The 15,462-nt window shown below is 40.0% G+C and overlaps 1 non-coding gene across 1 annotated transcript; it reads left to right on the forward strand.

The window, feature by feature from the left end:
• The first annotated feature begins 2,127 nt into the window (after positions 1-2,127).
• On the forward strand, positions 2,128-2,234 carry LOC116124093. The gene has a single exon (XR_004127159.1). It is a non-coding gene; the product is annotated as a small nucleolar RNA R71 (small nucleolar RNA).
• The last annotated feature ends 13,228 nt before the right edge of the window (positions 2,235-15,462 follow it).

Genomic DNA, 15,462 nt, shown 5'->3' on the forward strand with positions numbered 1-15,462 from the left:
CCTACAAAATAAACCCTAATCAACTCAACTAGGCATAAAAAATAACGAAAAAACATAATATGGAAGGAAAAAAAATATATAAATTACACTCTTATCAGCACAGCAACTTTTCTTCCTCTACAACACTTAAAGAAGCATTAATAATGACTGGAAAAAATTTACCCTCTTCTAAAAATGCATACCTTAAATGAGATGGTAGTTTCTTGAGCTCAAGTGTAGGGACCTTTGTGATTGGTGAAGTTGACTGAGACACCACGACTCCAATTTCTCTTATCGAATTAGCTTCAGGACGAACCAAGAGTGGTAGAGCATTTAAGTATCTTAAACACTCCCTTATCTCTTCACTATCAACTCCATCCTCCTGATCTCTAGAATTCATCAAACAATTCTCTAAAGGAAAAATGGGGTGGCTCTCTTCAAAATTTTGCTCAACTATGGTGTTGAGAACATCAATCTTAAAACATGAGTCTAATTCAAATGGATGCTTCATAGATTCAAAAACATCAAATTCTACTTGCTTATCTTCTACCCTTAAGATTAATTTCCCTTGGTGGACATCTATCAATGTTCTACCCGTGGCTAGAAAAGGTCATCCTAAAATTAAAGGTATTTCCCTATCTTCTTCCATGTCTAACACTATGAAATCTATTGGGAAAATTAGTTTGTCTACCTTAATCAAGACGTCTTCTACTACCCCCCTAGGATATGTTATCGATCGATCAACTAATTGGAGAGACACGGTGGTTGGCTTCACTTCTCCTAGTCCAAGCTTCCTGTAAATGGAAAACGACATTAAATTTATACTTGCCCCTAAATCACATAAAACTTTATTAAAATAACAACTACCAATAATACAAGGGATGGTAAAACTCCCTGGATCTCGTAGTTTAGGTGGTAGTTTCTTTTGAATCAGCGCATTGCATTCCTCTGTTAACATAACTTTCTCGTGTTCCTCGAATTTTCTCCTGTGTGTGAGGATCTCCTTAAAAAACTTCGCATATTTCGGCATCTGTTCAAGCATATCTACAAAAGGGATATTAATATGTAAACTTTGAAACATGTCAATAAACTTACCAAATTGCTTGTCAAGCTTTTGATTCTTCAACCATTGTGGGTATGGAAGGGTTGCCTGGCTTGATGGAATTTTCTGCTCAGATGCACACTCGCCGCGGCGATGAGTTGAAAATTCTGACAAATTGTGAGTAGGATCATGCATGCCGCGACCACCAGTATCATCGCTGCAGTGATCGTCCTTCTTGCTAATGTTCTTCTCCATATTTTCACAAAACTGCGGTGATGAATTTCATCACCATGGTAATCAGTCTTCTACTCTTCCTTTAAGTCTTGTTATTGCCTCTGTTTTTCACCCTTTGAATTTTCCAAAATTCGTCCACTCCTTAAGGTGATTGCATGCGCTTGTTTCTTTGGATTCTTCTTTGTATCACTCAGCAAAACTCCTTGAACTGTTCCCGCTAATATGTTGTGAATTTGCCCAATTTGATCTCAAGGTTCCTAATAGAGGCTGATTGATTTTGGACGAAGACGCCAGTCTTCTCAAACCTCTTGCTTTTCTCTTCAATGAACTTGGTCAGCACATTCTCTAAATTAGATTTTGGCTCTTGAGTTTGAAAAATAGGAGATTGTTTTTGCTCATTGTTGTTGCTCCATGAGAAGTTCGGGTGTTTTCTCCATGTTGGATTGTATGTGTTGGAATATGGATTCCCTTGCCCCCTTTGGAAATTATTGACGTAATTGGCTTGTTCAGGCTGAGGAAACGGGTTCCCTTTTTGACAATCCTTGGATGAATGATTTCCTACACAAAGGTCACATGTTAGAGAAGAAGATTCAATTGCATTTATTTTTAACACATTTCCTAATTGCTTCTAGATGTTTGAAAGTTGAGTAGCCAATGCAGTGTAACTATCAACTTCGTGCACTCTTGCTGATTTCCTTGTTGAAGTTCTCTCGGAAGTCCTCGTATAGTTATTGTTCACCATCACCTCAATCAGATTGTATGCTTCCTCTGGTGTTTTATTGTTCAAGGCTCCCCCACTTGCAACATCAATCATAGCTTGAATAGTTGGTAGCAACCCTTGCTAGAACGTTTGCACTTGCGACCAGATTGGTAAACCATGGTGAGGGAACCTCCGTAAGAGATCCTTATACCTTTCCCATGCTTCATACAATGACTCTGAATCTTGTTGGTGAAAGTTGGTAATCTCACTCCTCAGCTTGGCAGGTGGAAAATATTTAGTGAGGAACTCTTGAGCTAACTCGTTCCATGTTGTGATGCTCCCAGATGGCAGATGTAACAACTACTGCAAACTAGTACAATGCATGCATAATAACAATGTAAAATTGGGCCCAAAGTTTTCTTTTCATTTCAACTCATATGTCTTTTATACACAAAGAGTACTGTTTACAAAAATTCATTTTAAAAGACAAAACAGGGGAAACAGTGTAGCTATTGCTCCTCGCTTGCCGACGCCCCTCCGACCCGCATCACACCTGAACCTGCATCCACAAAGGAAAATAACGGGGTGACACAAATAATGCTCATAAGTAAACCCTCTAACTGTCTATCCCCGTGTATAACTCTAATTCTTTCCTTTTTCTAATTCTGTTTCTGTTTCTACTAAACCCTGGCCTCATCTATCGGAGGTACGGCCGGATGGCGTTCACACAGCACCACACACTCTCCATGACTACCGGGTGGAATTCACACAGTACAACCGTTCTTATGACTACCGAGTGGGGATCACAAAGCACCTACTCGGTTTTCCTAACTATCGGGTGGAGACCACTTAGCACCTACCCGTTTCTCATGACCTTTGGGTAACGATCACCAAGCATTAACCCGTCTCTAGTCACTGTCGGGTGATAGCACAAAGCATCAACCCCTTCAACTAAATTTTGGATGATGATCACAAAGCATCAACCCCCTTATCTAACAACTAACCGGTAGTGGTCACAAAGCATCTACCCTTCTACTACTCATAGGGAACGATCACAAAGCATCGACCCATCTCTAAGGGCTTTCGGTGATGATCACAAAGCATCAATCCATTCCCATAACGGTTGGGTGATGATCACAAAGCATCATCCCAATATTCTACTCTTCTAATTCACTCTATTCTAGCAGCTTTTCATTCTCTCTACTCTTAAAGTAGTGCATCCACCAAGCCTCTACACTTTCTTAGTCACTTTTCAATGCACAATTAGTGCCTATGGATGTTCATCTCTACCAATGCACTTATGAAAGGCCAACATGCAATGTTGCAGAATTAAGGTTCATTACTCACACTCAAACCTCTATTAGGCATTTCATCAACCAACTCATGTGCACTATGAAACTCTATTATAGCAATGATTCTAAAACTTTTTCTAACCATCCAAATGGGGAAAAACCCCTTCACAAAACCATAACCTGCCAAACAAAACACTTCCAAAAAGGGATCCATATACCCCTTCGTTTCATCTCAAACTACTTTTCCACCCCCAACAACTCATTTCTCATACTTGCAAGATGTAAGCATTCTTAAGGCATAGAAATCTCTATTTAAACCTCCATACATGGCATTACATGCACATCACATACATACATCATTTCTATCAAAACCCTAATCAAGAAAATTCATAAATCTCAACTTGGGTTGGGTTTTACTTACCTTGTTATGGAGAGACTTCACCAACTCTTCCTTTAACTAGTTTTGCTTGACTTTTCTCTCCTCTTAACCAAAAGAAAAAACCCTCAACTTCAATATGAACTAAAACTCCACAATCACACAACTTAAGTAGGAATCCTTACCTTAGGAAGCTTTAGGTTGATTTTCTACCCAAATCACTTCAAAAACCCTTTGGAACTCCTTATCAAAGAAAGAGAGTTGAGAGGAAAAAAATGAAAGTTGCGTTTTTGGAGAAGAAGAGAGGGGTTTGCTAACTCTTAATTCCTTTTAATGAAATTTTTACCAAAGCATTCCCATTTTGCCCTTACTCTTCTTTGGGAATTCCATCTATATCCTTTGATCATTAACAAACTCACCCCCATATCAACATATTCTCCATGAAAAATCCTTACATTTACTCCCCACTTTTCCTGCTAATTAGGGGCAGAATGGTCAAATTGCCCTAGGGAAGAAAATTCTAAAACTTAACCAACATTTTAATCGGCCTGTCGCCGCGGCGAAGACACTTCTGTCGCCGCGGCGAAACTGTCCAGAGAGTTTCCCCTGGTTTCAACATATCCTCGCCGCGGCAAAGATTCTCCTTCGCCCCGCGAAGCTGGCACCCTAAACTTCTTCTATTTCAACCAATTTCAGGCAAGCATTCAACACAACACTCATCAAACAATAATACCAAAACCAACTCAATAAGAGCGAAAGAAGCAACAATAACTATGTACCTCTCATGTGGGCATTACAATTCTTCCCCCTTAAAGAATTTCGTCCCCGAAATTCATGCAAATACTCTGGGAACGATCCCGCATGTCCCGCTCTACTTCCCAAGTGGCCTCTTCCACTTTGTGATTCCTCCAAAGAACCTTCACTAGCGGAACACTCTTGTTCCGAAGTTCTTTAACCCTTCGATCTAAGATCTGAACTGGACGTTCTTCATAACTAGATTCTCTGCTATTTCAACTGTCCTCTACGCTCAGGATGTGGAGGGGATCATTACATACTTCCGTAGCATCGAGACATGGAAGACATCATCCCCCTGTCCATGCTAGGTGTAGAGCCAATCTGTAGGCCCCTTTCCTACTCGTTTGCAAGACCTCAAAAGGACCTACTACCTCTGCTAACTTCCCTTTGCATCCGAAGCGCATTACTCGCTTGTAGGGGGAAACTTTCAGAAGCACTTTGTCGCCCACTTGGAATTCCACCTCTTTCCTCTTCAAGTCGGCATAACCTTCTGTCGATCTTGGGCTTTGTTCATTCTATTTTCGGTTACACTCACATCTTCTACTAGTTTCTGAGTCATCTCTGCCCCAAGCGGTACTCACCTCATCTCTTTCGCCTACTTCATCCCAATAAAGCGGGGACCTACAACCATCTACCATACAAGCCTCGTAAGGCGCCATTCTAATTGTAGACTGCAACTGTTGTTGTAGGCAAATTCCACTAATGGTAACATCTCATGCCAGGATACTCTATAATCCATGCAACAGGCCCTCAACATATCCTCGAGCACCTCGATTCGTTCTCTCGGTTTGGCCATCTGTCGAGATGATAGGCAGTACTGAATGCTAAACGGGTACCCAAACTCCTCTGTAAACTTGTCCAGAAGGCTGAAACAAATCTGGATCTCTATCTGATACTATAGTCTTGGGCACACCATCAATCTGCTGTCTCTTTGAGGTAAATCTGAGCCAACTGATCTGTAGTGGTACTTTCCTTTACTGGAAGAAAATGGGCTGACTTGGTTAACCATCCACAATCACCCATATGGCATTACACCCTTTCTGCACTCTGGGGAACCCTGATAAAATCCATCGAAACGCCCTCCCATTCCACTCTGGAATACTCAATGCTGAAGCAACCCTGACGGCCGTTGATGTTCTGCTTTCACCTGCTGACAAGTTAGACATTTAGCCACAAACTCTGCAATGTCTTTCTTCATACCTGACCACCAATAGCCTTTCTTTACATCCTGATAAATCTAGTTGCTCCCGTAGAGCGGTGTACAGTGTGTCATGAGCCTCCATAAATTTTCTGTTTCAACTCCTCATTTGGAGATGCACAACCATTTCTGAAATAAAGCACCATCCCTCACAAAGAACTCTGCTATCTTGCCCTCACGCACTTGCTGAACATTTTCTGACACCACTCATCTGCCACTTGCTTTTCTCTAATTTCCTCTAGTAAAGAGGACTGTACCTCTAGGCTGGCAATTCTTCCCGGAATCACCTCAATCTGCTCCTTAGACAATTCTTCTATTAACTCTTTCTCGCCTGGTAAGCCGGAAAACATGGGCTTTCACTCAAGCATCGGCTACTACATTAGCTTTCCCTGGTTGGTACTTGATCTCACATCATAATCCTTGACCAGCTCTAACCACCTTCTCTGCCTCATTTTAACTCTTTTTGAGTGAAGAAGTACTTATACTCTTGTGATCGGTGTAGATAGTACTTTTCACACCATAAAGGTGTGCCTCCATATCTTTAAAGCAAAGACCACGGCTGCTAATTCTAAGTCATGCTAGGGTATCTGGTCCCGTACTCTTTCAATTGACGAGAAGCATAAGCTATAACCCTACCTAACTGCATCAGCAGGCGCCAAGTCCCTGCAGAGAGGCGTCTGTTAAATGTCATAATCTACACCCTCCTGCGGTAACACTAGTACAGGAGCTGATGTTACCTCTTCTTCAACTCCTGAAAGCTTTCTTCACATGCTGCTGACCAGATAAAAGGAGTTTTTCTGCTTGGTAAGAGCTGTCAACGGTTTAGCCAACTGGGCGAATCCCGCTACAAATCGCCGGTAGTAACCTGCTAAGCCTAAGAAACTCCTGATTTCTTTCACTGTTTCGGCTTCGCCATTCGATTGCTGCCACTTACTCGATCTACCGAAATCCCTTCCTTCGACACGGTATGACCTAGGAATATCACTTGGTTCAGCCAAAACTCACACTTGGAAATTTAGCACACAACTTCTTTCTCTCAGCCGTTGCATACTACTCTCAAGTGTTTCTCATGCTCTTCTCTGACTTTGAGTAAATCAAATGTCGTCGATGAAGACAACAGAACTGGTCCAATACTCATGGAATACCCTTTCATCAAGTCCATAAAACTGCTGGGGCATTAGTCAAACCAAAAGGCATCACTACAAATTCATAATGCCCATATCTGGTACGAAAGGCAGTTTTAGCCACATCTTGTTCAGCCACTCTTACCTGATGATACCCGGACCTCAAATCAATTTTGAGGAACACTGCGCTCCTTTCAACTAATCAAAAGGTCTCTATCCGGGGTAGCGGTACTTATTCTTCACTGTAACTTTATTCAACTCCCTAAATCAATACACATCCTTAGTGATCCATCCTTCTTCTTCAACACACAGGATTGAGCTCCCCAAGAGAATGCTTGGTCGGATAAAACCTTTATCTAAAAGCTCTGGAGTTCCTTCTTTAATTCTTGGAGCTCAGCTGGGGCCATTCGATAAGGGGCTTTAGATATGGTGCTGTCCCTGGTGCTAGTTCGATACTAATTCTACCTCCTTCTCTGGAGGCAAACCCGTGAACTCTTCCAAAACACATCTAGAAAGTCTCGAACTACTGGCACCCTCTGAATCTCTAACGTGGAACATCCACCACTCGCACTACATGGGCAATATATCCCGAACACCCCTTTCTCACATCTTCCTGCTTTCACGCTACTAATCAGCATGCTCAACTGATGGCCTTCTCCAAAACAAACTTATCTCCACTATCGAGGTTAACCTCGCCTTCTTTTTCCGACAGTCATCTCTACTCCATATCTCCCTAAAGTCCATGCCCAGAATCACATCAAAATCGGGCATATCGAAACTATTAAGTCAACGGTTAACCTCTACCCTGGATCACTAAGGACTCTCTTAACAAAACTCTTGAGTCACAACACTAACCCCATCGGGTAGTTCTATCTTAATGGGTTGAATTGTTCTAGTAGTTTCAAACCTAATCTCTCAAATCCTATAAGATATGAACGAGAGTAGCGCCTGAATCAATTAAAGCATATAAAGGGACTGAATGAAATAATAACTGACCATACGGCTGATGGACTGCCTCTCGCTTCCCCTTGTGCCACAGTAAAACTCTGGCATTCGCAGTAACTCCTGACCTCTGAGTGGTTGGGGAAGAGGAGCTTTAACATCTCTCATCATGTGCCCTGGCTGTCGCACCTATAACACACTCTCTGATCCCTCAGACATTCCCCCGGGTGATTCTTCCCGCATTTAGGGCAAGGAGGAAACCCTTCCTTCCGAGGTCGCTTACTCTTCCACTCTTTTCTATTCTGTCTATACTGAAACTTCTTCTTGGATTTCTCATTTCTTTACCTTTTACACCCTCATGTTTCTCTCTCTGAGGACGGAGGGTAGCTCCTTCGGTCCTCCTGTCGAGGATCCTACGGGAAGATTTTATTCTCAAAATCTCCGCCTTCATCGCCCCCTCAATGCCTCACTATAATTTCGAGGGGGGGTGGAGCTTGTCATTATATCCCGGGCTATCTCTGGCTTCATCCATGCACAAACTTATCCCTTCTCAAGCCGGAGTAACTAACTATTCCCGGTGCAAACCTTGCAAGAGATTGAATCTCACCGAGTACTCTTTCACGGTGCTAGTCCCTTGCTGTAAACTGATAAATTCTTGGACCTTCTCATGAACTTGGTCCTCTGTTCTATACTCGCCTCAATTTACGCTGCCTGAACTCTTCCCACGTCATTACTGTCACTCATGAGTTCTTCCTTAATTCCCCACCATTCGGGCATCACCCCGAAACAGAAACTCGCATACCGGATCTTCTCCCGGTCTGACATGGGAAAAACCCTGCCTCGTTCTACTGACCCAAGCCACTCTTCTGCTATTACTGGATCTTTAGTACCCTTAAACTCTGAGGGTTGATACTGACTAGAAAGACCGTAAATCGGTTCAACTCTGTTCTGTACTGGGGGAGGTACCGGTTGACTCCTTCGACATTTGTAACTGGCTACTGTACGGGGGTACAACTCTCCCCTGAGTTTCTGCCATACCTTGCTGTACAATTCCCCGGATTCTAGCTTCATCCAAGGGAGGGGGCGTAGACTCTGGTGGGTTAGAAGTTTTCCTTCATTCACCACACCCTTACCACGATTTCGATAACTACGCCTCATCTACAAATGATCACACTAATGAACTCAAGAACCAAGTACTGTAAGGAAAAATACTCACACAGTTGGTTATAGGCCGTCATGGCGATGAGAATAGTACACTGTTCAATCCCAAAATCTTTGCTCTGATACAAAAATGTAATAACTACTGCAAACTAGTACAATGCATGCATAATAACAATGTAAATTGGGCCCAAAGTTTTCTTTTCATTTCAACTCATATGTCTTTATAACACAAAGATATCTGTTTACAAAATTCATTTTAAAAGACAAAACAGGGAACATTGTAGCTATTGCTCCTCGCTTGCCGATGCCCCTCCGACCGCATCAACACTAAACGGCATCCACAAAGGAAAATAACGGGTGAGCACAAATAATCTCATAAGTAAAACCCTCTAACTGTCTATCCCCGTGTATAACTCTTAATTCTTTCCTTTTCTAATTCTGTTTCGTTTTTCTACTAAATACCATGGCCTCATCTTACCGAGTACGGCCGGATGGTGTTCACACAGCACCATCACACTCACCATGACTACCGGTGGAATTCACACAGTACCAACCCGTTCTTAGTGACTACCGAGTGGGGATCACAAAGCACCTACTGTTTTCCTAACTATCGGTGGAGACCACTTAGCACCTACCCGTTTCTCATGACCTTTGGGAACGATCACCAAGCATTAACCCTCTCTATTCACTGTCGGTGATGATCACAAAGCATCAACCCGCTTCTACTAAATGTTGGATGATGATCACAAAGCATCAACCCACTTATCTAACAACTAACCGGTAGTGGTCACAAGCATCTACCCGCTTCTACACTCAAGGGTAACGATCACAAAGCATCGACCCATCTCTAAGGCTATTCGGGTGATGATCACAAAGCATCATCCATTCCCATAACGGTTGGGTGATGATCACAAAGCATCATCCCAAATATTCTACTCTTCTAATCACTCTATTCTACATTTTTCATTCTCTCTACTCTTAAAGTAGTTGCATCCACCAAGCTCTCTACACTTTCTTAGGTCACTTTTCAATGCACAATTAGTGCCTATGGATGGTTCATCTCTACCAAGGCACTTATGAAATGCCAACATGCAATGTTGCAAGAATAAGGTTCATTACTCACACTCAAACCTCTATTAGGCATTTCATCAAACAACTCATGTGCACTAAGAACCTATTATAGCATGATTCTAAAACTTTTTCACCATCCAAAATGGGAAAAACCCCTTCACAAAACCTAAAACCTGCCAACACAACACTTCCAAAAAGGGATCCATAATCCCCTTCGATTTCATCTCAAACTACCTTTCCAACCCACAACTCATTTCTCTATTGCAAGATGTAAGCATTCTTAAGGCATAGAAATCTCTATTTAACTCCAACATGGCATATTACATGCACTCACATACATACACATTTCTATCAAAACCCTAATCAAGAAAATTCATAAATCTCAACTTGGGGGGTTTTACTTACCTTGTTAGGGAGAGACTTCACCAACTCTTCCTTCACTAGTTTTGCTTGACTTTTTCTCTACTCTAACCAAAGAACAAAAACCCTCAAACTTCAATTGAACTAAAACTCACAAATCACACAACTTAGTAGGAATCCTTACCTAGGAAGCTTTAGGTTGATTTTCTACCCAAATCCCTTCAAAAACCCTTTGGAACTCCTGATCAAAAGAAAAGAGAAGTTGAGAGGAAGAAGAATGAAGAGTTGCGTTTTTGGAGAAAAGAATGAGGGGTTTGCTAACTCTTAATTCCTTTTAATGATTTATACCAAAGCATTCCCATTTTGCCCTTACTCTTCTTGGGAATTCCATCTATAATCCTTTGATTCATTACAAACTCACCCCCATATCAACATATTCTCCATGAAAAATCCTTACAATTAACTCCCCACTTTTCCTGCTAATTAGGGGTAGAATGGTCAAATTGCCCTTAGGGAAGAAAATATCTAAAACTTAACCAACATTTTAATCGGCCTGTCGCCGCGGCGAAGACACTTCTGTCGCCGCGGCGAAACTGTCCAGAGAGTTTCCCCGTGGTTTCAACACATCTTCGCCGCGGCAAAGATTCTCCTTCGCCCCGGCAAAGCTTGGCACACTAAACTTCTTCTATTTTCAACCAATTTCAGGGCAAGCATTCAACACAACACTCAATCAAACAATAATACCAAAACCAACTCAAATAAGAGCGAAAGAAGCAACAATAACTACGTACCTCATGTGGGGCGTTACAGCAGAGAAATCAACCAAGCCTTAGCTTTATCCCAAAGAGAGAATGGGAAAAGCCTTAGCCTAATTGCGTCGTTGGATACTCCATTATGCCTAAATGTGTAGCATAACTCCAGAAAATTTGTGATATGCAAGTTTGGATCATCATTAGGTAACCCCACAAATTTGACCGATTGCTGAATCATTTGAATAATTGCTGGCTTGATCTCAAAATTATTCGCTTGAACTAGTGGTCTCCTAATGCTAGAATAGCACCCATTAATAGTAGGACTAGAGTAGTCCTTCAATGCTCTTTGAACCACTGTTGCTCCACCCATTGCATTTCCTCCTAAGGTATCCTCATTCTCATTCTCTTGATTTCCCACATTGGGATTCACAATTCCTGTGTTAGCCATTGATTTTTCAAAGTCAGCTTGCCTCTTTTCTTTCCTCAATTGTTTAGCCGTTCTCTCAATCTCAAAATCTAGTGGATTAAGATCACCACCACCTCTTGAACGTAAACTCTCCAGATTCTAATTGAAAACAACAAACAAAGCAAACAAAAATAAAAATTAATTAGTAACCAAAAATAAATCAAATCAAATTAGCAACTAAGTATTTTGTATTGATATTGGTAAAACGAAATAGTTCCCAGGCAACAACACCAAAAACTTGACGGGCTATTCGCAAGTATACGAAATCATACAAGTAATAAAGCTCAAGTAAACGAGTGTCGAATCCCAAGAGAACTACCTACCAAGTACCAAACTAGTCTATTTTATTGCTATTTGATGAAACCGAATTTTATGAATGAATTTAATGAAAAAGAAAACAAATTAAAAACTAAACAAAATCAGAATTTTAGAAAAACTTTGGTGTAAAGATCAATATGGCTAAACCCTAGGGCACATATTTCACACTAATTTAATCCTATGTATTGATGATTATTACTATCCTAATTAAGCTTATTATAAAGGCCAAACTCCCTAATATTCCCCTAATTTTCTCTTGAACAATTAGTGAATTAACCCTTAAACAACAACCCTAAATATCTCTAAGTTGGATGTAGAAGCTAAGAGATCATTAAGTTCTATGGAATTTACCAGAGCCTCATAGATCGCGATAACCTATCTCTAGCGTTCACTCAATCTATGGTTTTATTACCTTAGACAAATCAGGTTTCATCTCTCGATCTCAACCCAACCCATAATGTCATTCAACCCTTGGATCCTTAAGAATTGAAAGTATTATACACAATAATAAAACTTAGAATTAATGCTCAATAAGAAATTAATAAAGATAACGTCAACACATATTCATAAATTGGGCTACATCTTTAGCCCTAGAAAAGAGATTTAGTTCATAGTTGCAATAATACAAACCATCATTCTATTTAATAACATGAGTTCAAAAAGAAAAAATATGAACACTTCTCTAATTGTTGAACGGGAACTTCAAGAATTCCGATCTCCAAAATAGTAGCCGTCCTTCTTCCTTCTCTCCACTCCTTTAAAACTTCTTAAAAACCCTTATTTATAGTCCTAGGGTTTTTATCTTACTAGGAAAAGATTAAATGCCTTAGCCCATTTAGATTCGGACTAGGAAAATGCATTAACCTAATAGGCCCATGACCCATCGCCACGGCGGTAAGAATAGTCGCTGCGGCAATCATTCTTTCTGTCAAAGGAGTCTATGATCTTCTAAATTTGGTAAAGTAACTTTGTACCTCTCTGAATAACCTTTCCAACACCACAAGAATCATCAAATTTTGATTTCTACAACTCAAGTTATGATAGAAACATCAAAGCATGCTCATCTTGAAGGATTTCCAGATTTTATGATCTTGGACGAGTCACAACTTTCTCGTTTCAACTCCGATTCTTGTACCGTTTGTTCCTACGGGTCATGAATTCCATCGACATCATTTTGTTCCCTTCAAATATCTTTTGAACATGAAAATACTCAAAATACACCTGTGATCTCGTAAAAGGTATTTATGAAAGAATTAATTCAAATTCTACAATTTAAACACATTTTTCCATAAATAAACCGATTAAATCACTAACAAAATATAAACTTTCAAGCTCTTATCAGTTTCTTGGCCTAAGTTAGAGTACATACATAGACAAGGTATTGAAGAGATTTAGTATGGAAGAATCCAAGAAGGGATTTCTTCTGATGTCTAATGGTGTCTATCTCTCTAAGCATATGTGTTCTAAAACACATGATGACAGAGATATAATGAAGAGGATCCCATATGCGTCAGCAATTGGATCTATCATGTATGCCATGTTATGTACTCAGATTGATGTCTCAAGTGTGTTAAGCACTTGTAGTAGATATCAATCGGATCCAAGTGAGCATCATTGGATAACTGTCAAGGATATGTTCTTGGTTTATGGAGGGGAAGATGAGCTCGCCATAAGAGGATACAATGATGCTAGTTCCAAATGGATAAAGATGATTATCACTCACAATTCGAGTTTGTATTTTGTCTCAATGGGGGTGCAGTGAGCTAGAAGAGCTCCAAGCAAATCTATATACAGACTCTACAATAGAGGCTGAGTATATCGCATTATCTGATATGGCTAAGGAGGTAGTCTGGATTAAGAAGTTCGTCACTGAACTTGGTGTGGTCTCCAAAATTGTTGATCCAATGAATGTCTATTATGACAACAATGGAGCAATAGCTCAAGCAAAGGTACCACGGTCTCACCAGAAGTCTAGACACATACTCAGATGATTTCATCTCATTAGAGAAACGGTTGAGAGGAAAGATGTGTAGATTAGTAATGTGCATACTGATGACAATCTCGCAGATCCACTGACGAAGCCTTTGTCGCAACAAAAGCATGAAAAACACTTAAGGTCATTCAATATTAAATACATGAATGATTGGCTATAGTGCAAGTGGGAGATTGTTAGAGTAGGTGCCCACAGCCAATCAATTATTGTAAAATGGACTCTTTGTAATAATATTTATTTATCAATAAAAGACATATTCTTTTATATCATGTAAATCATAATTGCGTGCATTGATATATGTCCTTAGGATGGTAGAATCGTGACGTGACGAGGGTACCAAGTGTTTCAAATCTTGATAGTGAGAACCCTATGATCACTCATGATGGCCATTCTACAAATGTACGTAGCCCCAATATTATTCTGACCAAGGACAAAAATAATACGATAAGGCTATCATAGTGTTGAAGGACCTTGTCAAAAGATAGTGACTGATCTCACTTGTCAAGGTTGTTTGCCGACAACCAGGTGTAACGCATGGATGCTTGTTGGAGGCAAGTTCACTAGACAGACCCACCAGAGGATTCCATATGGATGGTAATGCTAGTGTCTATGGAATAAATCCTCTAATGAATGATGGTCTATGTGATCCTTAGACTTGAGATCATCGGAGCGCCATGTGTACCAATTGGTGTAGTTTGACACTAGCCCAATGTAGTTCTATTCAGGTTATCAATACGGTAGTGATTGGCTACATCGAGGAGTGTATCAAGACTATGGTAGATCAAAAAAGGATTCATCACTCCCAGGTATGGGAGAAGTTATCTCACTGAGCAATTTAGTAAATGGCAATGACATCAAACCTACGGCACAGTGGGATTGAGTTGTTGCTCAATCCAATTTACAATTCCAGTCATTGGTCTAATAACTGAATATAAAAATATCGAGGATAATTGAGGTTGACACTATTTTTGTATCTCGGCCTCTATGAGATAACGTATGACGAAAGGATTATTGCATAGTAACCATACCATTGATATATAGCTATTTCCCTGAGTTTGAGTCTATCGGGTGGCCATGTGCCTTGCTAGGGGCCAATCTTGGTCTATGTGTAGTGAGATGACTAATTGGTGTTAATCACGATACTACTCACTGCCGATATGATAAGGAGCCTACGGATCATAGACTTAGAAGATAATTTAAGAATCAGTATGTGAAAGGGGTATTTTCGTCTTTTAGGATGAAAGGGTATTTTGGTAATCTCACAATGCAATTAAATTTGTTGAGGTTGTTGCCTGTATTTAATTTTAATATTAAAATTAAAATTAGTGAGATTACATTTAAATATGTGTTCGCATATATTTAAATGAATTATTATTAATTAAATGTAAATATATATTAATTGATTTTAATTATAATAACAATTATATAAAATTAAAAATACCATAAAAGGGTGTTTGGTTACAAGGATGGATTAATATGTGAATCCATGGCTATTCCCAATGGGATTAGGGTTTTAATTAAGTGACTATATAAGTGAAACTTAATTAAAACAAATTAAAAGTTTCCTTCATTCAATTGAATTAAAAGAAAAACCCTTGCCACCCTTACTATCCCTCTTACAGTTTTGGTAGATTGAATCAAAGAATCATTCTTTGATTT

This window comes from Pistacia vera, unplaced genomic scaffold, assembly GCF_008641045.1.
Source record: "Pistacia vera cultivar Batoury unplaced genomic scaffold, PisVer_v2 Contig1477, whole genome shotgun sequence".
NCBI classification, from domain to species: domain Eukaryota; kingdom Viridiplantae; phylum Streptophyta; class Magnoliopsida; order Sapindales; family Anacardiaceae; genus Pistacia; species Pistacia vera.